Raw genomic sequence first — 24,679 nt, 5'->3', positions numbered from 1 at the left:
GCGTCTTCCGTTGGGATGGTGGACGGGATTTGTAGTTGTTCACAGTCCACTTTCGGGGTGTGCTTCTCACCTGCCCTGCCTGGCCTGGCAGCTGTTATCACGGCCTTCTGTGTGGGCACAGGGGGGGGCCGCCTTCTAACAAACCCCAGAATGGCAGTGAGGAGCCCGAGTCGGGGGCAGCTCTTTGGGCCTGTGGGAAGCTCCTCTGGGAGGCTATGCTGTTACTCCGATGGTGAATGTTCTTTCACCCATATCCTGGGGTCTCTGGCTGGATCTCCCTAAAACCTTTTTTTTTTTTTTTTAAATAAACTAAACACCCACCCTGTGAAAGAGGTTTGTGGCAATACTTTAATCTTGAATTGGCGTCCCAGCTGTGCAGGAAAACTAGGATATTCAGATCACCCCCCTGGCTTCCCACAATAACGGCCCGTTTGGCTTGCTGCCGGTCATCTCAAGCCTCAGAGTGGCCAGGAGTGTTTCTGACCCACTCCCCAAAGGATTTGCCTGGAGCGCGGGCCGCAGGGCTTTCCACAGGCTCCGCAGGGGCCTCTGAGGAGTTCGGCCAGGCAGGAGCAGGGTTGGCCTGTGCAGCAGAACTTCTCTCAGGGGACGCACACCCTTCCTGCTGGTCTTTCTGCTCTGCTTGCCCACCACGGACCTTCTCACTGCACAGGCACTTCCAGAGCTGCTGGCTTTGGAGGCAGTCCGGTGCCTGCTTTGCTGACATTATCATTATGGTTTATCCACACCCACTAGAAAGAGGAGCATCGCATACATTATCGCTTGCCCTCAAAATAGCCTATCTCCCATTTTGTCCAAAAAGAGGCCCTGAGATTATGTTTGAGGTCACACATAGGTCTATTTTTTATGTCAAAACCCAGGTGCCTGCCTCGGACACCCCACTCCCGGCTACAGTCAGTCAAGATTGCTCAACCATGCTGGAAGAGGAGGGTCAGAGACCTGGCTGGCAAGAGCGGGCCGGCCGGGGCCCTCCTCACGCGGCAACTCAGGTGGCGCGGGCCTGACTCCTCCCCTCGTTCTCAGGTGAGGCCTGGCCTGGCCACATCTCCTTGGACAGGTCCAGAGGGTCCTCGGCCGGTGTTCTCTGGGTCTCTGGGAGCCCGGCGAATTCCCGGCAGTTTACATGTCTTTGGCAGGCCAGGTGGGAGCTAGGCTGGCGGGGAAGCGCACCCAAGGCTCAGCTCCGGCTTGGTGCAGTCCTGGAGCTGGGGGAGGGGGGTGGTGGGGCAGAAGGTGGGCGGCCCAGCGCCGCCGGCGCGGTGGGGAGGGAGAAGGCGGTGGGAAGGGAGGAGGGGGCTGTCCGTGGCGGTGGCTGTGCCGGCGAGGGGAGGGGGGGCCCGCCGGCCTGGCGGATGAGCCCGGAACGTAGCGCGGTGCCTGCGCCCTCTTTGTTCCCGGGAAGCCATTTAAAAAGCCCGTTCCTTTGTCCACGTGCGGGGCAAGCGGGGACAATGGCTGGAGTCGCAACGCGCAGAGGGGAAAGTACCCTTTCAGAGAGGCCTTTCCGGCCGCGGGGCCTGGGCTTGCACGCTCTGAGCGCAGCGAGGGCCGGCGTAGTGCAGGCGGGGCGCGCGCTGTCCGTAGGGGCCGAGAGGCCAACGTTAAAACAACAACAAAGATCTTTAAAAAAACAAAGAAACCACCCCAAAACATCTGGTCATGGCAGGAAAGGCACAAATCGCTCGCGCTGCGTGGGTCCTTGGCTGATGGGCGGAGGCGGCTGCCCAGTCTCGCACTGCAATGTCCGTTTTCGGAATGCCATTTTGGCACATTCCTGGCCTTTGGTGATTATTAGGAAATGAGAGGTTCTTTTTTCCCCCTTCCATTCTTCTCCCTCCCCCTCCCATCGTTTTTTCTTCCAGGCATGGAATTATCTACTTTAGCAGTTCAAAAGACATTCCATTCCCATGACAAAAACGGGACGGTGATGTTGGCATACCGCAGCTCTCTTTCTTACAGGGAGATTCGGGCAATAAATCATAATGAATGAAAATTTCAAAAAGCATGTCTTTAACTTTTAATGGTGTGCCTTGCTTATTTCCAGAGTGCTACTAACAGCTCCTTTTCTTGACATTCCCCCCAAAAGACCCACCTCAGATGCTGAGCTGACAGTGGCAAATTTTATTCCTTTGAGAATATCTTTCTAAAGAAAATAGATTGAGGATATTCATTCTGAACCCCCTCTCAGCTCTAAAATCCCTCCGTCTATCACTGAGCAAGGGCTGACAGAAGATTAGAACAGAGCGGGGAAACTACCATCATGGCAAATTATCATCTCTATATATCATCTATTCTACTCTATTTAATGTTCTCTCTTCTTCATTTGGTACAGAACTTTATTTGTTCTGGAACTATGATATATACAAGTATACAAATTGGCTCACCCAACATACACTCACGTCAGTGCATGCCAGAGTATCTGGAAATGGTTGATAAGAACTACTCTCAACCATGTGTTATCCAACATGAGACTGGACAAGAATGAAAGATCCAGGCGACTACTTCCCCAAAAGAACAGAATATGCTAGAAGTTTGAATGTGCCTTTAAACAAAACCCTCTGGCCCTTTCATCCCCAAATGTGTTGCAATTTACAACCAGACTGGAGGATGGAAGGGTATCTTCATAAGTAATTGTTTCCAGCGATTGTTTCCAGGCCATTTAAGCCTATTCAGTGTGCCACATTGCACAGGTATTTCTCACCGCTCACTGGACCTGATGGGTCTCAGAGTAGTAAAGTCTGCCCCAGAGAGGAGCCCAGGGAAATGGCGAGTGGGGATTCTGCAGGAAGCATGGTCAGCAGGGACAACGGGTCAATTACCAGCAGAAGCCTGCGGCCTCCCTTGGAGAGGTTAAGGAGCAGAGCACGATGCCTTTGAGCTGCCCTGTCATCTGTCCTGGGGCTTAATCAAGTTATCATATCACCCCAGTGTCTCTCGGCCTCCATCCTTCGATTTGAATGAAGACAAAAATTTGCAGACAAATTTCTAGCAGCAGGAAGTTGGTGCTCTCCTGCGTGGCTGGATGAAAAGCACCTGTAACCTTGTCCGCCCCGTCCAGCTCCTGCTGGGAGCCGCTTCTGGCAGCAGCCTGCAGCCTTTAGAGCCTGCCTGTGGTGGGGGCTGGGGCTGGCGAGGATGCTATTATGTTTCAAGAGAGTGGCCTGGAGCAGGCTTGGCTGTGGCCAGCTACCAATGAATGGATAGGTGGATGCTGTCCCTGTTTTTCCTTTTTTTTTTTTTTTTAAGATTTATTTTATCCACCTCCCCTGCCCCTGTTGGAGACAAGGGGAACCGAACCTGGGGCCTTCCATGTGAGACAGAGGCTCACTCCATCACTTGAGCCACCTCAGCTCCCTGCTTTGTTGTGTCTCCCACTGTCTTTCCTCTTTGTGTCTCCTTGTTGCATCATCTTGTGGTATCAGTTCACTGTGCCTGCCCATCATGCCAGCTTGCTGTCTTGCTCATCTTCTCCAGGAGGCACCAGGACCTCCCATGTGGCAGGCGGGAGCTCAATCACTTGAGCCACAGATGCTTCCCATGTCCCTTTCCTTTTGATAGTGGTCTGGAGTCAGACTTAAGACAGGGCTGGCATGCAACAGCCCTCATGATGGTGCTGAGGGAATGCTGTGTTTCTCAGGGCAGCTCCCTCCTTTGCAGGGAGAGTAAGAGGCAGGGAGGTCTCCAGACTGACTTCAAGGCTGGTCCTCTGCTCCTCTCTGAGCTGCAGTTTCCTCCTTTGTGAAGGTCAGGGATGTTGCAATTTACATCTAATCTGCAAGGTGGAAGGGAGAGGGATTTTTCTTTCCTTTTTTTTTTTGGAGGTACCATGTCCCGAGTTTGAACCCAGGACCTCATATTTGGGAAGCCAGCCCTCACACACTGAGCCACATCAGCTCCCCTGAGTTGGTTTCCTCATTTGTTTGCTTGCTGTTTGTTTTCGTTTTTTGTTTTTAGGGGGCACCAGGAACCGAACCCGGGACCTCCCTTGTAGAAACAGGCACTCATCTGCTCCCATCCGCTCCAGGGAGTTTGATGTAGCAGCTTGAGCATTGATTTGGGGATCACAAGACTGGTCTTCTAGGCCTTGTCTACTACGACTGGGGGAAGTGGCTTAGCCTGTCTTTGACGCAGTTATTTCACCTGTAAGGTGAAAATAATGATCCAGATCTACTTCACAGGGTTATGAAGCAGTGAGATGATAGATGCTGGTCAGCAAATGCAAGAACTTCAAAATGACATTACTAGTGCCTCTAAAGGACATCCCACACCAAGGCTTGATGAGACGATGCCACAAAGAAGGTAGAAGAGGAGGATTATTAATATTAATTACCAGTAATATAAGAGAAGCCTGTCTTGAGAACAAGCTGAACAGAAATTTCATACTCATTAAAGGAAAAGCTAGAGAATATGATTTTTAATACTCTGGTACTTACTGCTTTGATCAAAATCAACTTTTCTGAAGCCCACAGGAAACTGGACTTTTTGATATTTTGATGTAAGGCTCATGGCCTAAAAAATCTGGAAGGAAACCTGGCCAATAAGTCACTCCTCCTCTTCCTCACCCTTAAGATTGCTGGGTTCTTTAGCCACTTCACAACAGTGAGGTCATCCTTGAAAGCAGTGACAGCCCAGCCTCTTTTCTCATCTACTGAATGGGATAGACTTTCTAGGCCTCACTAACTCCTGAGAGCAGTGATGGAATGTATTGGTCAACCGATGTGAAAAATGCTCTGTAAAGTGTAAGCTGCTGGATAGATTTTACATTTCACGTGTCCATGTGTGCGTGTACACACATGCACTTATGAAGAATCATTATTGCCCATTTAACAGGAGCCACAAGGAACACATTAGGGAAATTGTGCCATCTTGTGGATCTGACTATATGGATCCGATATCATGGACGATCCAACTCAAAAGAGGGTTTTTCATGATGAGTTAACACCTGGCTGCTCATTGGAATGAACAGGTACCCTGCCCTGCTCCAGAGGGGTGGCCCTGTAGATATAGGCAGGGACTGGGGCAGTGGTGCCCAAACAAAGAGATAATCAGACAGCAAACAGCTAAAATAGGGACTGAGTGCACTCGCTGTTTGTCTGCCTCTAAGCCTCCACCTCACCCAAATCCCCACCACTCTCCCAAACATCACAGGATGTCCTGCCACCACTTTTGCCTCTGCTGTTTCCTCCGCCATCATCTGTCCACCTTCTCTGTTTATCGAATCTGTCAAATCCTTCCTGGTCCAACTCAAGTGTCACCTCCTTTGGGAGGCCACGGTCTTCAAACTCCTAACTCAGCCAGATTGAACCATAGCCCCATGAAACTTTTCCTGGTCTTTGGCCCCATCATTGTGTGCTTGGAATTAGAGTTTGCTGTGTGCCTACCTCCCTCCACGCCTGCCCTGTGAGCATCTCGAGGACAGAAGCCATGTCTGATTCATCCTGGGCCCCAGTCCCCCATTCAGTGGCTGCTGTATAGTAATTTACGCAGTCAGTGTTGAATTCTATTTTCACTCTGCCTCAATGTGTCAGAGAGTGATGTGAGGGGATTGTGCGAAGGGGGTGGGAGAAATGAAACCTTTTCTTTTTGTGTTTACTTATGTAGACCAAATCCATCTTCGTTCTTACCTCTATTCCCAGCCCATTCGAAAATCTGAAAAACTGCTCCAATGTAACTGGCAGTTTAGCCATAGGTTTAATCATGACTTGTAAGCATTTTAGTCATACACAAATAAGGCATTCCTTTGCTGCCCCCTAAGTGCCTTCAGGAAATCCTTGCAGAAATGGTTCCTGGCTAACCAGACAGGAAGGGAAGGCAGGCTTGCTCAGGGGCCCAGCCTCACAAAATACCTTGTGCCCTAGTCCCTTCTCCATAAGAAGGTACAGATGTCACAATCTGGCAGGGACCCAGTGGCAAGGTCCTGTCCCCAATTCCATTTTTGCACATCCAATTAGAGAATGCTGATAGGACCAGGGAATGTGACTCTTCCTACAGTTCTTAGTCTAGGATTCCTGGACCAGGGATTCACAATAATAGTAAAGAAGGTGTAGCAGTTTGGTATTGTTATGAATTCCAAAAGTAGATATTGGATTATGTGTGTAAACTGATATGTACCTGGGCATTTTTAAATTAGGATTAAGGTTTTGATTGGTCCATGTCTGTAGAGTGCTGAGTCTCTGCCCCTTGGTGGGTGGGGACTCACAGATAAAAGACATGGCAGAGGACAGAGTTGGAGCTTTTGTTTTTGTTTGTTTTTAGTGTGGTACATTCATTGCATTTAATGAGAGAGTTGGAGTTTTGCTGCTGGAGTCTTGAGCTGGAGCCCTAAGAACTAAGCATGCAGAGGAGCTTGGTCGTGAGGAAAGAGAGAAGGCCCTGGGGAGAGAAACAACCCATTTGCCTAATAGTCTACAGCTCGCCTTGTGGAGAGAAGCAAAGCCTAGAGAGCCTCATAGTCTACAGCTGACCTTGTGGAGAAAAGAGAGGAGATGAGCCCAGAGAGAAATGAACCCCGGGAAGAGAGGACCCCAGGAAGCCTAACCCTGGCAGACATCAGCAGTTATCTTGTTCCAACATGTGGCAAAAGACTTTGGTGAGGGAAGTAACTTATGCTTTATGACCTCGTAACTGTAAGCTTCTACCCCAAATAAATACCTTTATAAAAACCAACCTATTTCTGTTATTTTGCATCAGCACCCCTTTGCCTGACTAATACACAAGGCTTTTGGATCCCTTTCAGTGCCTCAAAAAGGCTAAGATAAGGATGCAGGACCTAGTAAGGTATGAAGTTTCTTTGTGCTTTATTTTGTTCTGGATTCAGGTCAGTATGGTAGCACTGGATAGTTTATGATAATAAAAAGTTACAGATAACTCTTTTTAATTTTTTACATTAAATTTTTTAAAAATTGAGGTATAATTTACACAATAACATTTACCCATTTACAGGTACAGTTTGTATACAATTACCAAAAACTCACCAGTTAGCAAACTATCACTGCAATCAAAATATTGAGCATTTCCATCATCCCCAAAAGTTTCCTCATGCTACATAGTTGTCAATACCTTCCCTAGGTCCCCAGATCCAGGCAACTGCTAATCTTGTCATTAGGGTTTTGCCTTTTCTAGAATTTTATATGAGTGGACTCATACAGTATGTTGTCTTTTGTGTTTGACTTTTTTCCTTTAGTATAATGTTTCTGAGATGTTGTGTATATCAGTGTTTTGTTCTTTTTTATTGCTAAGTAGTATTTCATAGGATGTCTGTAATTTGTTTATCCATTCACCAATTGATGGACATTTGGGTTGTTTTTAGGATTTGGGTATTATAAATAATGTGTCTATGTACATTCACCCACAAGTCTTTGTGTGAACAAAGACAATGCCTATGATGATTTGAAGCTATATGGACCCCAGAAAAATCGTGTTCCTAAAGCTAATCCATTCCTGTGGGTATAAACTTATGGAGGGCAGGACCTTTTAATTAGATTACTTCAGTAAGGCGTGGCCCAGGGTGGGCCTTAACCCTTTTACTGGATGAATATGGAGAGAGAAAGAGAAAGCCACAGAAGCCAAATGCTGAAAGCAATGAAATGGAGAAGAGAAGGGAGAGCGCAGTAGACGGAGCTGTATGCCTTGGTTTATCATGGTCTTAATTTGCATTTCTCTAATAGGTAGTGAGGTTTAACATGTTTTGATGTGCTTATTTGGCATTTGTACATCCTCTTCAGTGAAAGTCTGTTTATGTCCTTTTGCCTGTTTCCTAATTGGGTTATTTGATTTTTAACTGCTCAGTTTCCCCTACCCTCACCCCAAGATGGCTCCCTTACCTGTCTTCTCATTGTTTCCACTCATTGTCTGCTCATTGTCTTTTGCTGGTTGTGTTTGCTCATTGTGTTTGCTTGTCTGTCTGCTTGTCTTCTTTTTTTTTTTTTTAAAGATTTATTTATTTATTTATTTTTCTCCCCTCCCCCCCCACCCCAGTTGTCTGTTCTCTGTGTCCATTTGCTACGCTGTCTTTATCCACTTCTGTTGTTGTCAGTGGCACGGGAATCTGTGTTTCTTTCTGCTGCGTCATCTTGCTGCGGCAGGTCTCCGTGTGTGCGGCACCATTCCTGGGCAGGCTGCACTTTCTTTAGCGCTGGGCTGCTCTCCTTATAGGGCGCACTCCTTGCACGTGGGGCTCCCCTACGCAGGGGACACCCCTGCATGGCAGGGCACTCCTTGCACGCATCAGCACTGTGCGTGGGCCAGCTCCACACGGGTCAAGGAGGCCCGGGGTTTGAACTGCAGACCTCCCATGTGGTAAACAGACGCCCTAACCACTGGGCCAAGTCCTCCGCCTGCTCGTTTTCTTTAGGAGGCACCAAGAACTGAACTCAGCACTTCCCATGTAGAAGGCGGGCACCCAACTGCTTGAACCATATCTACCCCTTTACTGTTGAATTTTGAGAGTCCTTTTTATATTCTAGATATGGTTCTTTTGTCAGATATGTGGTTTGCAAATATTTTCTCCCAGTCTGTAACCTGTGTTACATCCATTTAATGGGGAATTTTGCAGGGCAAAAGTTTTAAACTGTGATGAAGTCCAATTTATAAAATTTTTCTTTTACAGATCATGCTTTTGTTCTAAGAACTCTTCACCAAGTCCTAGGTTTTAAATATTTCCTTCTATGCTATCTAAAAGTTTTATAGAGATATGGTTTACATTTAAATCCATGATTCTTTTTTAGTTAATTTTTGCAAAGGGTGTGAGGTTTAAGTTTAGGTTCTTCTTTTCTTCTTCTTTTTTTTTTTTTTGCCTATGGATATCCAACTGCTCCAATGCCATTTGTTGAAAAAAAACCAAAAAACAATAACTATCCTTTCTCCATTGAATTGCTTTTGCATCTTTGTCAAAAATCAGTTCTCTGGGGAAGTGGATTTGGCTCAACGGATAGAGAGAGTGTCTACCTACCACATGGGAGGTCCGGGGTTCAAACCCAGGGCCTCCTGACCCATGTGATGAGCTGGCCCATGTGCAGTGCTGATGCGTGCAAGGAGCGCACCCCATAAGGGGAGCCACCCAGAGTGAAAAAAGTGCAGCCTGACCGGGAGTGGTGCTGCACACACAGAGAGCTGATGCAGCAAGATGACACAATGGAAAGAGACACAGATTCCTGGTGCTGCTGACAAGAATGCAAGCAGACACAGAAGAACACACAGTGAATGGATACAGAGAAGCAGACAACTTGCGGGGAGGAGGGGAAATAAATAAAAAAAAAATAAATCCTAAAAAAAAAATCAGTTCTCTGCACTTGTGTTGAGGGCTATCTCTAGGTTTTCTATTCTGTTCCATTGATCTAGGCATCTGTATTAGTCAGCCAAAGGGGTACTGATGCAGAATACCAGAAATTGTTTGGTTTTTATTAAGGGTATTTATTTGGGGTAGAAGCTTACAGTTACCAGCTATAAAGCATAAGTTACTTCCCTCACCAAAGTCTGTTGCCATGTGTTGGAACAAGATGGCTGCTAACATCTGCCAGGGTTCAGGCTTACTGGGGTCCTCTCTTCCTGGATATATAGAAATACAATTGATTTTTGTACATTTATTTGTTGCCCTATGGCCTTGCTGAACTCACTTATTACTTCTTTCCCTTCCTTTCCTTTCCCTTCCCTTCCTTTCCCTTCCCTTCCCTCATTCTTTCTTCCCTTCCCTTCCCTTCCCTCTTTCTTTCTTCCCTTCCCTTTCCTCCTCCCTTCTTCCCTTCCTTCCTTCTTTTTGATTTTCTAATAGACAATCATGTCACCTGTAAACAGGGTCAGTTTTATTTCTTTTTCTTACCTTATTTCTCTGCTAGAACTTCTAGTACTATGCTCTAATCTCTAAGAATGAGATTAGACATTCTTCCATTGTTCCCAATCTTAGGGAAAAAGCAGTCAGTCTTTCACCATTAAGTATGATGTTAGATATAAACTTTTTGTAGATGTTGTTTATCAAGTTGAGAAGTTCCCCTCTATTTCTAATTTTTCTAAGAGTTTTTATCATGAGTGGGTGCTAAATTTTGTCAAATGAATATTTTACATCTATTGATGTAGTCATATGTTTTATCCTTTATTCTATGAATATTGTTAGTTATATTGATTGAGTTTGGGATTTAAACCAATCTTATATTCCTGGGTTACAGTTACAGTTACATGATCATCATAGTTTTTATATATTGTTGTAGTTTATTTTCTAAAATTTTGTCTTTCGTGTCTATGATCATGAGAGATATTGGTCAACAGTTTTCTTTTTTCATGATCTGATCTCTTGGTCTGATTTTGGTGTCGGTAATATTGGCTTCCTAAGATGAGTTGAGGATAATTTGTTTCTCCAACATTAAAAAAAAAAAGTTTATGTAGAATTGGTATTATTTCTTCTTTAAATACTTGGTAGAATATATCAATGAAGCCATCTGGGCCTGAAATTTTCTAATGGGAAAGTTTTTATTTACACAATTCAATTTCTTTAATTGATATGAGGTCATTCAACTTTCAATTTCTTCTTTAGTCCATTTTGGTGATTTGTGCCTTACAATGATTTGCGCACTTCATCTAAGTTGTCAAATGCAGAGGCATAAAATTGTTAATAATAAATCCTTTTAACCTTTTGATGTCTGTAGATTTTTTACTAATATTGTTTCTTTCATTTCTGATTTTGATATTTTGTGTCTGTTCGCTTTGTTTCTTGATCATTTTACTTGCTGGTTTATTGATTTTAAACTCTCCTTAGAAAATCAATTTTTTGTTTCACAGATTTTTCTCTATTGTTTGTCCAATAGTATTTCATTGATTTCTGTTGTCTTTATTATTTCATTCATTTACTTAGTTTGAGTTTGATTACTCTTTTTTCCCTAATTTCTAAGGTAGAAACTTATATCTTGAATCATTGATTTTAGATATTTCTTCTTTCTAATATAGGAATTTAAACCTAAAAATTTTCTACCAAGCATGCTTTAGTGCACATCACATTTTGATATGTTCCATTTTAATTTCAAGTTCAAAATATTTAAAATTTCCAAACCCAAATTTGTTATTTGGGTTTTTCCTAGATATTTTATTGTCATTGACTCCTAATTTAATTCTATTGTGGTCAGAGAACATAATCTGTATGATTTCAGTTGTTTAAAATGTACAGAGACTTGTTTTATGGTTCAACATATGATGTTTCCTGATGAGCAGACCAGGTACACTTGAAAAGAATATGTATTCTTGTACTTGTTGGGTTTAGCATTTCACAAATACAGATTAGGTCAAAGTGGTTGAAAGTATTGTTCAGATGTTCTATGTCTTTGCTGATTATATTTGTCTAATTGTTGTATCTCTTGTTGAGTGCTAGGTGTTAAAATCTCCAATTATGATTGTGAAAATATCTGTTTCTCTCTTTAATTCTGTTGATTTTTGCCAAATATATTTTGAAGCTGTTAGGAAGTATATATATGTTTATGATTGTTAGGTTTTCCTGTTGGATTGATATTTTAATTATTTTGAAATATCTTTTTTATTTATGTAATTTTTTTGGTCTTCAGATCTACTTTTTCTGGTATTAATCAACTTCAACTTTTTTAATTGTTGGTATAGCACTTTTAAAAAATCATCCATTTACTTTCAATTTATCTTTGTTTTTATATATTTTTTATTATCTTTTTTTAAAAAAGATACATAGATCACACAAAATATTACATTAAAAAATATAAGAGGTTCCCATACACCCTCACTCTCTCCCTGCCCCCAACTCCTCTGACATCAACAACATCTTTCATCTATGTGGCACATTCATTGCATTTGATGAATACATTTTGGAGTACTGCTACACAACATGGATTATAGTGTACATTGTAGTTTACACTCTCTCTCAGTCCAGTCAGTGGGTTATGGCAGGGTATATAATGTCCAGCATCTGTCCCTGCAATATCATTCAGGACAACTCCAAGTCCCGAAAATGCCCCCATATCAAACCTCTTCTACCCTCTCCCTGCCCTCAGCAACTCCCATGGCCACTGTCTCCACATCAGTGATACAATTTCTCCCATTGCTAGAGTCACAATAATTCTTTAGTAGAATACCAGTAAATCCACTCTAATCCATATATTTCTTTTTATTGGTCATCTTTTTTTAAAAAATTTTCTTCCCTTCCCAGCCGCCCCTTCCCTCCCCCCCCCCTCAGTTGTCTGCCCTCTGTGTGCATTCACTGTGTGTTCTTCTGGGCCTGCTTGCATTCTTGTCAGCAGTACCAGGAATCTGTGTCTCTTTCCGTTGTGTCATCTTGCTGCATCAGCTCTCCGTGTGTGCGGCGCCATTCCTGGGCAGGCTGTAGTTTTTTCGCACTGGGCGGCTCTCCTTATGGGGCGCAATCCTTGCACATGGGACTCCTCTACATGGGGGCACCCCTGCGTGGCACAGCACTCCTTGTGCGCATCAGCACTGTGCATGGGCCGCTCATCACACGGGTCAGGAGGCCCTGGGTTTGAACCCTGGACCCCCCCATATGGTAGGAGGATGCTCTATCTGTTGACCCAAATCTGCTTCCCTAATCCATAGTTTATTCCTCTATCCTGAGGACCCTGGGATGGTGATGTCCATTACACCGCTAAATTGAGAGGGGCCTTAGATCCCACATTGCTGATGTATGGGATTCTCCTGCTTGCAGTTGTAGACTCTCTCAGTTCCCTGGTATGGTGGTTGACCATCCTTACTTCCATGTTAGCTGACCTGGGTAAGTCCAACGAACCAGAGTGTTTTTATATTTAAAGCATACTTTTTATATCAGCATGTACTTGGGACTTGCTTTATTTTTACTCATTTTAACCAACTCTGATCTTTTTATTAGACTGTTTAGTCAATTAAATCTTAATGTAATCATTAATATGTTTGGGTGGCCCTATTTTTTTGTTTTTTATTTACTATTTGTCTCTTTTTGGGTGTTCTTCTTTGATTCCTCCTTTCCTACCTTTTATTAGATTATTTGGATAACTTTTGGAATTCCAGTTAAATTTACACGATGACTTGTAGAAATACTTCTTTGAATTTTTTTTCATGGTTACTCTAGTAATTAAAATCAACATCCATAACTTTTTAATCTATTTACAGTTTATATTTCATACAAACTTCTTGTAGTGATCTGATGCTGTATGTGCCCTGGAAAAACATGTTCTTAAAGTTAATCCATTCCTGTGGGTGTGGACCCATTGTAAGTAGGACCTTTTGACATGGATACTTCAGTTAAGGTATGATCTGTCTCATTCAGGATGGGTCTTAATCCTCTTTTGAGAATCCTTTATAAATGGAATGACTATAGAAAGAGAGAGAGTTAGAGAGCAAGAGAGCCCGTGAAAGAGTGATAGAGAGAAGCAAGAAGCTGAGAGCAATGAAAACCAGAAGAGAAGGGAGAGACCAGCAGATAATGCCATGTGCCTTTCCATGTGGTAGAGGAGCCAAGGATTGCTGGTAGCCAGTCCTTGGTAAGAAAGCATTGCCTTGATGATGCCTTGATTTGGACATTTTCCTGGCCTCAAACTGTTAGCTAATAAATTCCCATTGTTATAAGCAACGCATTTCATGGTATCTGCCTTTGTGCCACACAAAGCAATGATATAGGTTTTGCTTTAAACAGTTGTATATATTATAAAGAAATCAAAAGGAGAAACAGTGGTGTTTTGTATTTACTTAGATATTTTCTAGTTCTAATGCTCTTCTTTCCTTTCTCAGGATCTGAGTTCCTATTTGGTAGTGTGATAGTTTCAATTTTGTGGCTCTCAGAAAAGATTATGTTGAACTAATCCATCCCCGTGGGTGTGGGGCCCTTTGTTTGCATTCAATTTAGTTAAGGGACCTTTGATTAGATCACTTGATTAGATTGCTTTAGGGCTTTTGGTTGGACTACATCAGTAAGGCATGCCCAGTTTGGGTCTCTGCCTTCTTTCTGGGTCTTATATAAACTGAGAACACACAGAGAGAAGAAAAGATCCAGAGACAGGGCCTGATGCCTTGAAACCCTTAAATCTGTCTGCATCTCTGCTCTGTAACTTTTAGAAAAATTAATGTGTGTCAAGTGATGGTTTATGTTCAAGTGAGGATTCACAGTCACTAGTGGGTAAAAATGATACTGTATAGAATCTTATCATCTGCAAAACAGTTTCTAAATCACCTCATTGGATCTAGGCAATAACCATGTGAAGTGGGCAGAGGAGGGTGTATTGTCCTTATACGACAGATAAGGAAACTTACATTGCAGGTAGGTTCCAGGCTGTCATACTAGAGACAAAGAGGATAGTCAAAATCAATGGAATGGTCTATTACATAACACTTTTCTCAACATCTCAAAGAATTCAGACTTCCATTCAAATCTATCTCTGAACCATCCTCCAGGTAGAAATTTTTTTTCTAAAGGCATTTTTTTTTTTTGGGAAAAAGAAGATCTGTGCTAATGTCCACCCCCCTCAGATCCCTCTACTCTCAGTCCCAAGGGACGGGGAGGGAGTACAGCTGTGCATGGTAATGAAGGAGAAAGGAGTCTCCAGGCTGCTTTCCAAGAAGTTGCATCTAGAATAATTTGCCTACAGCCCCAAACAAAAGCTCAGGTATGGAAGCTTGGCATGCCCCTGACCTTTCACATCCCCAGAGCCAAGCTGCAGAGAGGAGGGGGCGGCTGCACAAAAGGGTCTAAGGAGTGACCCGGCCTGCCTCAGCTACCTGCTGTTCGCCACAATGGGGCCCGCGGCCCGGGCTGCCTCCCGAGGCAGGAGAAAAGGGCCAAGATAATGACAGGCTCAGCTACTGCTGCTCTCTTCAGAGAAATGAGAAGAGGGAGGCAGCAAAACCTCCCGGATAATAAAGAAGTAACAAATGAGGAATAAAAGCTTATGGAAGACATCTTAACCCAGGGATGAAAAAAGTGTCAACATCTGTGAGGCTTTCTGCACCAGTAGACCTAGGCCCTAATGAAAACCCTCGAAAAGCCATTCACTGGAAGAGAGGCAAAAAGGCTACATTTTTCTCTGGGGGGCGTCGAGGGTTCGCCCGGCCTGCCCTTCCCTTTCGGCTGCTGCTGAACCGAGCGCTAATGTTCATCTTCAGCTTTCTTTAGGAAGCAGGCGCGGGAGGAGAATGGAGCTCCGGGGCGATCTTTATCCTGACGTCTGTGAGGTGCGTGGATTTGGGAGCAGGCTGGATGTCTGTACACTGAGGCAAGGAAGAAAAGCCAGAGGAATTAGAGAAAATGCTGTTTAACAAGGGTCTCCTTTGACAGGGGCCTTTAAGAAGAACGTGGCTTCAGGAAAAGTAATCCTCTTAGCGCCGACTTATGTGTGTGTACAAAACAGGGAACGCGAATCTGAATGTCCTCGTCACGTTTGCTAAAGTCCCTAATGAAAACGCAAGGACTCCTTATTTTGATCTTCACCTTTGATTTCGAAGATGGAGAGGGGCAGATGTCTGCTTATAAAGCTGATTTAGGGACTCAGACCAGGGGTTTGGGGTGACCGAGGGGCTCTCCCCTTGCAGGGGTGCGGGCTGTAGAACGTGGAGCCTTTGGGTCTTCACCTGGTGTTTGGACACCCTCCTGCCTTGTGCCTTCCAGGGTCGACCTGGGATTTTATTTCAGTTATCACGGGGCTCTGAAATGAAACAAGATGCAAGTGAGGATAAGTGAAATATTTTGGAGATTGCCAAGAAGACTTTATCTAGACTGAAATAAGAGAGTGCACTTTTATTTCTCCTTTGTTATGTTAGGGGCCATTTGAAATTCAAAACTGCTGTTTTTCTGTTGGAGCAAAAGGAACAGAAGCAGAAGGAAGCAGCAGCAGAGAGGATGACTGATGGCTCCAGGTCTGGTCCAAGCAGGAGTGGCGAGTTCCCAGACTCGAGGAGTATTCAAGCAAAGGCCTGATAACCGTCTGTCATCTGCTGTCATAAATCAGAGGGGATTCCGATGCCGGATATACAGTTAAACTGGATTAACTCTGATTTTTTTAAAGTGACAGAGCCAGTGTTCAAACCCATCTGTCTGATGCCAAAGCTTAGGTGGTTAACCTCACACTGTCACACTGCAATGCCTCTCCCTATCTCTATCTCTATCTCTCTCTATCTCTATCTCTATCTCTATCCATTTTCCTATCCATCTGTCTATATCTATATCTATATATCTATATATCTATATCTATATATATTATCTATATATCATCTGTATCTGTATCCCTATCTATATCTATATTTTATTTCAACTTTAAAAATATGAAAGTATTACTTTTAAAAAAATCCCATCAAGGCACATTTATCTCATTTAAACCTCAAAACAGGGTTCCAAAAGATGAATAAATGGGCACAGATTAGTTAAATGACATGACCAAGGTCTCCTTGTTAATGAAGAAAATAAGGAAAAAAAAAGCTTGATCATATTCACGTCTCATAAAAATTAAATCCCATGTTCTTTTTTAACTTTAGCATTGATATAGTACCTTCTTTGCCTTTGCTTAAAAAATAGTACAATATTATTAACTAGTCTATAAATTACATTAGTTGTATTTTTCCAGTGTATTACCATATTCTTAATACCGTGTAATAGAGGAACATTCTTGTTTTTATATTAATAACCACAATCCCCATCTACCACCATATTATCTAGTACCTAGATTATCCTTTAGTTGTCTTTCAATTAACATGAACCTTCCTAAACTACCCCTTTCAGCCACATTCACATTTATAAGTCAGCATGTTAGTCATACTCATTATAATGTGTTACATCAACTCTACCCATTTTCACGTATTTACTATCCACCTTATTACAGTCTACATAATTCAGCATCAGTTCTCCCTTCCCAACCCACATTGTCTCCTACGAACCTCTACTGTGTCGTTTAACTCCCTAAGTTTACTCACTGTATTTAGTTCATATCAGGGAGACCACACAATATTTGTCTTATGCCTGGTAAGACAACTTAATTCTTAGCAATTTTCTGTACCCTTCTCCTCTCGCTCAATAGGAGAGAATTGACTCTGCATCCTTTCTAGTTCGTCCTCTGATGTGCCTTTCTTCTTGAAGACGTCTGTTGCTGGCTTGTCCCTGCTGTGGGCTGGGGAGGGCTCTACACGGGTTGGCTGGGCCCCAGAATCACTGGTGGCTAGAGCTTGTCCCTTACATGCAGGAGGAGGGCACCCAGGCCAGGTACCCTTTCCACTGGCACTCAGAACCCTTTCAGCAACGACTCTAAGTGTCTGAGCTCACTGGAGAGAATCGTAGCCTTTCTGATTTGTGCATCCTTCTGAGAAGCACATCTTTCCATTCTCCACTCCCCATTCACCAGGTCCACCTTACTGAGAAAAGATTACGGCCTACCTGGAGAAAGATCCGTGGACAGCTCCGATTCTTTTATGTCAATCGCGACTAACAGTCCAAGGGATGGAGGGAGCAGCAGCCACAGACCTGGAACCTCAGAGAGGACAGATCTAACTTCCTGAAGTGGTTCCAAAGGTGTGTCCACAAATTCTTTGATACTACTCCCCTTAAGAGGCAGAGCTTAATGACCCTCTTCTTAAGTGTGGACTGGACTTACTGATGAGCTCATTAGAACATAGAAATATGGCAGAAGTGACAGGATGTTACTTCCAATATCAGGTAATAAAAAGACGAGGGTTTCTGTCTTGGCTTCTCTCTGTCTTGGATCACTTGCTCTGGGGAAAGCCAGCTGCCACGTTGTGAGGCAGCCTGCAGAGAGGCCCAGGTCGTGAGAGACTGAGGTCTGCTAGCTAGATTAGTAGGGGACCCTCCAGCCCCAGCCGAGCCTCCGGGTGGCTGATGGCTTGTGGCAGCGTCCTAAGAGACCTTGAGCCAGAAGCATCCATTGCTCCCGAATACCTGACCCAAAGAAATGGTGAGATAAAAAATGTTTGTTGTTTTAAGCCTCTACATTTGGGGTAATTTATTATGCAGCAATAGATAACTAATATAGTCCCTTATTGTGCAGTTGAGGGAACTGAGGCCCTGTTGGGGGAAAGTCACTCACCCAGGCTCACAAATGGCAAGCCAGTTCTTGAAATGAGCTCAAATATTTTGACTTCTTGTCTAGGGTTCTTTCCACTACATCAGGCCTCCTCTCCCTCACACTTCCCATTAATAGATGAGAAGAATTTAATTTGGCAGGACTTTGCCTGCCGGTGAGCTCAGGTCTCTACGTTCTGGGCAGTGAGGACATGGCAGGGAATGCATGCAATGGCAGAGGGTTTAGTGGGGAAAGAGCAGGAGTTATGGGACATTTGAGGATATAGCCACCCCTACATCTGCCCCTCTTCTAAGGGCTTATGTTTTGACTGATGTAGGAAGTTCAGCCCATGCATATGAATTTTGAATTTAACATAGAACACGCAGAAATGACTGTGTGTGAAGTAAATGCAATTTGCCTGTGTTTATTTTTTATTATGCCCTTAAGCAAAGTTTATGGAAAAAAAGGAACCAGATGATGATGAAACTCAGTTATTTACACCTCTCCAAATTCTCTTTGTTGGTGTTCTTTGCACAGCTGAAATGGCCTATGTGGCTATTCGGTATTTTGCTTTCCTTACTCAGCAAGCGTCCCTCGTGCCCCAGGACCTTGTGTGGCTGGGAACGCAGAGCCTGCTGTGTCTGGTGCTCTCAGACCTCTCTCCTGTTTGCCCACTTACTTCCCTGCCTCCCCTTCCTTGCTCTCAGTGGCCCCAGCATTTTGTCCCCAGCTCCTATCCACCCAAGCCTTCTTTGCCTTGAAAACTCACTGGAACTTGAATTGTTGGCTTGGGCCTGGAGCCTTGGTTCTCTCTCAGCCTGTTTTTGGCACATCCTCCTGCTCCACGTACTGCAGAGGCAGGTGAGCAGTGCTCCTGGGGGCAGCACAGCCTCACTGTCTAGGAGGCTCAGGACGTTTCCTTAATGACTCAGGTCTTAGCGTTCTCAACATGTCACACTTCTCCACCCACAACTGAATCACAGAGGGCAAGGAGTGTGTCAGAATGCAGGTTGCTGGGCCCTCACCTAGACCTTCTGAATCTAGAGAAGGAACTTGGGCATCTGCATGTTGACAAGCTCCCCAGGATGTGCTGGTACTCACTAAAATTTTAGAGCTATGGCTCCGTTGTCCCCTTTTGTTTACAGTTTGGTGTTTTTAAACAGTGCTTGATTGGCCTGGTTTTTAATAAATTATGGAAAGACTGTTAAAGGCAAACTTTGATTCTTTGAACTGAAGCCTTCAGCTGGCCTAGGTCTTTCCACCATCCCAGTTTTGTCCTTGCCATCTGCCTTTACCTCTTCCCATTACCTGTTTTCACCCATAGCAACAGGAGATCAGAAGAAGTTAGGGTATTGTTCTCATGGTCCATTTGACTTCCTATTAGAAGCCCAGGCAATGTTTTCCCAAGGAAGGAACTAGCAATTATTGGCCAAAATAGGTCTAAGAATTTCACCATGATATGTCTTTTACTATTGGCCTCTAAGAATTGGTTTGTGTGTCTTGTAATTTAGGGAAAGGATTCTGCCATGGAAGTCTACAGAAAGGACCATGGGCTGGCTTTGAGGGGATCCCTATGGGTCGAGCCTCCTGTAGCATCCTACCTCATTTCATCAGTGGCGGCCAATTCTCCAGGGCATCCAGTTCCCTGTTTCCTCTTCCAAGTAGAGGAAACTACCCCTAACCTGCCTGAGATGTAACTTCCCTAACTTCTCTGTGACCATGGGTGGGTTCCCACCCTGAGCCCCAGTGGCTCAGTAGGACGAGGGGTTTGGAGGAGATGGTCTGAGAAGTCCTTTTCAGCTCTGAGGTTCTGTGATAGCTCCTGAAGATAAGGATCTTTCAGTCCTGCCCAGATCCTGCCAAGCCCAACCTCCTCCACTCCCAGAAGTTGCCTGAATCCCTAGCGTCCGTGGCTGCGTCCAGTCCCCTCTAAGGACAGAACAGAACAAGGCTCCAAACCCAGAGGCCTGTGAAATCCAGCCAAACCAAATCATCAGTCAGTCCAGAGAGAGATGAGCTGGAGAGGTTTAGAAAGGGCAATGGGCAGCAAGCAGATCCGCAGATGTCTGTTCAGTTTTGCACTCTGAGTGAGGTTGGGGCAGGAGGAGAAACAGCCAGATCTAGGCTTTGTAGTTTTGCTTGGAGGCTGGGATGCCTGAATTTTTCCCAAGGCATTTCCCTTCACCGCCTGCCCCTGAGAAAGAGCCCCAACAGTTATGAAATCCGGGAGCGTATGAACAGGGGGGAGATATAATCAGACTCTAAATAAAGCCTGCAAAGAGGACGGTGCAGCTTGACACACAGGCACGGGCACGAAACGCGAGTTCCACAGCTGTTCTCTCCACATGATAGACTCGGCCGCAGCCTGGAGGCACCGCCCTGGGCGTCGTCTGTGCCTCTGAGGCTCGCAGTGGCTCTGAAACCTACTACCCACCCACCCACTAGTGTCTTCTCTGTGGCTGCAAGCATGATGGTTTCCATTGTTAACATCTGGGGTCTTGTGAAACATCCTTCAAGGGAGCAATTATTGTTCACAGCCCCAGATGCGCTGTCCCTGGTGTTGCCTCCCCCTCCCCCTATGCACGTTTTCCATCTCCTGCTCCCTGCCCAGAAGCTTTGGTTGCACTTGGCAAGTTCTCATCCCTCCAGCCCCCCATACAGGCCGCCAACGAAGGAAGCACCATGGGAACAGGAGGCGAGACACGTCATCTGCTTCACCCTCTGCCTACCAGGGGCCTGGGTTGAAGGTCTCACATTCTCGGACCTTTGCTCTGGGGGCTAGAATTGTTTCACTAACTTGATATTGACTTCCGCAGCTGGGCCCTGGCCCCAGAAATCCTGACTCAGTCTCACGTCATCACTAGATGCTAGAACAGGGTGGACTCAAGAGGCTGCTAGGAATGGGAGAAAGAGTGAAGGCCTGGTCTGACCCTGAGGGCCAGATGGAATGGCAAGGGTTTCTCTCAAAAAAGAAAAGGATCCAAAGACGTCAGAATCCACTTCAGTCCACTCAGCTGTAGGGCCGTGATTGGAAAGGAGCTGCTAGCCCTGGCTCTGCCCCTCATCGGCTGGGTGACCCTGGGCAAGTCATGCAACATTTCTGGGTCTCAGCGTCCTTATTTGTAAAATGTTAGGATATCTTGATTGACAGTGAAGGGCTGTCCCAGCAATTATGTTCAGTTTTGCACACCGAGTGAGGCTGTGGCAGCAGAAGCCACAGGGTTCTCTTCTAGGAGTCTCCAGTTCCCAAAAGGATAAATTTAGGGAGGAGTGACTGAGGAGACAGGAAGAGGGGTTTTGATGACTTGTGTGAGAGGGGAGTGTGCACAGGAAGGTTTTTCCCAGGATCATGGAAAAATTTTCTCCATCCTCATGATGAGGAAATAGCCTCAGAGAAGCTAAGCGAGTTCACCAGCTGGAGCATGGCTGAGCCAAGGCTTGGAGCACACTTCCCGTTGCTCTTTCCACAGAGACACCCCCGCCCTTTCCTTCCAATCCCACTTGTCCAAATCCTACTGTCCTCCAGGGCCCTTCTCAGGGTCATCCCCTCTTTGGAGCCTTCCTTGATACCTCCAGACAGAATCAATTGTTCTCCCCACCAGGAACTCCCACTGCACCTTGTCTACCCATCTCCCCACCAGGAACTCCCACTGCACCTTGTCTACCCATCTCCCCACCAGGAACTCCCACTGCACCTTGTCTACCCATCTCTTGGCCATGTAAACTTCTCCTTAGACCAGAGATGTCCTGCCTATCCCAGTGGCCAGGGAGCCCTTTGAAGGCTGGGACTTCAGTTTCTTAAGCCTTCTCTCCAGTGCTAGCACAACGGATGGTTCACTGTAGTTGGTGTGGAATTGAATTTACTCAGAAGGTAGTCCTGCCCTCAACATGCGGGTTCTCCAAGCCTGCCACCTCCCCTGGGCCTGAGAGGTGGGAGTATCTGTGTCATCCCCAACTTTAGTCCACAGGTATTGAGGCACATGCCCCAGCAGAGACAGGAGACCAAGAGGGAACCTGCTGGAGACTTCCTGGGCCCCGTTGCTCCTCTGTCAGTTATGCTGTGAAAGGCATGCTCTCTCAGGGCCTCCTAGACCAGGCAAGAGAACAGGGATACTCCATCTTCTGGGCCTGCCTGCTGAGAGGGAGTCTGAGTTGCCTACCAAGGTCTCTAACCCTTTGAGCTGTCATGACTGCAAGTCTCTCCATCTTTCCACGATCTATTTTCCAAGGTGTCATTCTCGTGTTCTGTTCAGCCTTCTGTTAGAAGTCCTCTGAGGACAAGGACCACATATGGATTAAGTTTGTCCTGGCACCTAGTTCTGTGTAAGGCATGCGGAAGGAACTTGATAACAATTTTTTAGAGTTAATTAGATTCTATTATTTCTGTTTGCCCCAGGATAGGTAGAGAATGCCCAAGCATCAAGAGGACTTTAGAGCACATCCAATGAGGCCAGCCTCGTCCCTCTGAAAGGAAAAAGAGATTTTTCCAAAGCTACAGCGCACCAACTGCCCAGTTCACCTGTGGACTCTGCCTTCTCATGGTGAGAAACACACAAGAAAAGAGGGATGTGGTTTCAGGAGATAGCAGCATACAGACAATAGAAAGAAGCATGGGGTTTGGGGTTCAAAAGCCCTCAGTCTGAATCCTGGCTCCATATCTTCCTGTACATCTCGTTTTCTGGGCTTCAGTTTTCTTAGTTATAAAAGAGGGATTAAACCCACCTTAAAAAGTTGCTACCATGTTTAAAACAAGATAATGTTTATAGGGCAGACAGTAGGTGCTCAAGAAATGTAGCCCCAGTTACTTAGCCCTTCTCTCTCAGTGGGGATGTGGAGGGGGAGTGGTAGGAGATAGCCATACATGTTTGGTTCCTATGGGGACTAATGAAGCGTGCGCCTCATCTCTGATCATATCCATATGCTGCCCAGTTTTCCCACGTTAGGTAACATGGGACGGAAAATTAGAGGGACATTCAGACTGTGGGAAGATGGGCTTCCTTCCCTTTCGGGGCTGCTGGGGCCAAGAGGGGCCACACGGAAACTGGCCCCAGGATCTTCTTTGGCAAAATCTGGGTACCTGAGTCCTTTCCTGAACAGCTGTGTGACCTGGAGCTAGCTCCTTCTCTTCCCTGAGCCACAGAGTCGCTCCCTGGGAATGGGATGGAGAACACCTGCCGTGTCTGCAGCTTGGGGCTGACGTGAAGATCTGCACAAATATTTTGTACACAGTGCAGTGCGGCACAAATCCTGGGGCCATTGCAATTTTAGTGTGAGCATAATTGTTTTCTTAGGGAAACTAAGACGTAGAAAGGCCTTGCAATATGTTTTGCTTGAAAACTTTTTTTTTTCTTTTTAAAGTAGCCAAAAAAAGGAGGTGAAGAGGTTAAAAAGAAAAAAAGGATACAAGCACACAGCTCCAACTCCATTGTCAGCCAACTGGAAGAAAGAAGTGAGTAGCAGAGATTTGTTTCCAAGGGGATTTGTGCCAAGCAGAGCCTCTGCCAACCCAGCTGGGGCCTGGGGCCAATGCCTCGTCGGGGGGCCGGCCGCCCTGCCACCTCCTGGGCCCCGTTTCTCTCGTGTGGGTTAGGCCGAGGCTCTTTTGGTGCTAGGGTTGGGGTGCCAGGAGGCCTCCCCGCCTGGCTCCTCAGCGCTGGGTCTGCTTCTCCTACCCCTCCTGGAAGAACCTTTAGGGAGATTTCAAGGAAGGAAAACCTCCTGCCGTGTAAGATTCTGAGACTTAACCACAAGACACTGACTTGTGACTGCCGGGGGTAGGGGGGTGGGTGGGGGGCAAAGCTGGGGAGAGGCTGGGAGGAAGTTGGGTGGGGCTGAGGGGCCGTGGAAGGTGCAGGGAGTTCGGGTGAGGGTTTGGGAGGTTGAAGAGGGAGGTATGAGGTCTGCCGGGGGCAGAGGGGGCTCCATTTTCCTCGCCTTGAGCCGTCCTTACCTCTCTGACGAGGTGGCTGGTTTTCTGCCTTCTCTGCTGACTCTTGAAGCAAAGCCGAGACACTGGGGCAGCCTCCCCGCCCCTTCCTGCCCTCCCCGGTAGCCTGCCCAGGGCTGCAAGTCGCCGGACACCCCAGCTTGCTCCCCGGGCCGGGTCAGCTGCCGGTCCGTCTGGCACAGGCCTTCCGTACCTTCCTCGGGGTGCAGGCAGGAATGCCGCCGCGTGAGAAGCCCTGACAGCCGGCCAAGGCTCGGCGAGAAGGCACGAGGAGATGGCATCGGCCAGACGTTGCTGGGCGGCCGCCACCGGCAACCACTGAAACCCTACCTGGGCCCTGGCGGCCGCGCTGACAGCTAGGGCAAGGCCGCAGGGAAGGGGCTTTCTCCCCTCAGACGCGCCAGGGAGCAACAGGCGGCGGCTGCGCCTGACGTTTCATTCCTTTTCATCACAGTGTTAAATGACAAATGGGCTGGTTGGAAAGGCCTGGCTCCAGGGCTGGAGGGAGGAGGCGGGAGGGGTTCCTGCTTCTGCAGTTCGGCTCACCTAGAGAGGTCAGAGATGGAAAGGGCCTTAGCGTCAGCCACTCTGACTCCCTTATTTTATAGGTAGGGAAACTGAGGCCCAGAGAGGGGAAGAGACTCATTCGACGGCAGAGCCTGGGCCTGAACCCCAGCTTCCTGGCTCTTCAGCTCTGCTCTCTTTCTCTCTGCTGCCTCTC

At 46.0% G+C, this 24,679-nt stretch overlaps 3 long non-coding RNA genes across 3 annotated transcripts; 2 read left to right on the top strand and 1 right to left on the bottom strand.

The window, feature by feature from the left end:
- The first annotated feature begins 943 nt into the window (after positions 1 to 943).
- Positions 944 to 6,687, top strand: LOC139438817 (uncharacterized). Its single transcript, XR_011648545.1, has 2 exons — positions 944 to 1,044; positions 6,277 to 6,687. It is a non-coding gene; the product is annotated as an uncharacterized lncRNA (long non-coding RNA).
- Positions 6,688 to 15,244: 8,557 nt separating this feature from the next.
- On the bottom strand, positions 15,245 to 24,380 carry LOC139438879 (uncharacterized). Its single transcript, XR_011648636.1, has 3 exons — positions 23,962 to 24,380; positions 17,369 to 17,887; positions 15,245 to 15,650 (listed from the first exon to the last, which is right to left on the bottom strand). It is a non-coding gene; the product is annotated as an uncharacterized lncRNA (long non-coding RNA).
- On the top strand, positions 17,435 to 23,607 carry LOC131278229 (uncharacterized). The gene is made up of 3 exons (XR_009185516.1): positions 17,435 to 17,503; positions 22,408 to 22,552; positions 23,370 to 23,607. It is a non-coding gene; the product is annotated as an uncharacterized lncRNA (long non-coding RNA).
- Positions 24,381 to 24,679: the final 299 nt, after the last annotated feature.

This window comes from Dasypus novemcinctus, chromosome 4, assembly GCF_030445035.2.
Source record: "Dasypus novemcinctus isolate mDasNov1 chromosome 4, mDasNov1.1.hap2, whole genome shotgun sequence".
Lineage (NCBI taxonomy): Eukaryota > Metazoa > Chordata > Mammalia > Cingulata > Dasypodidae > Dasypus > Dasypus novemcinctus.
This window is presented reverse-complemented; position numbering and strand designations above follow the sequence as displayed.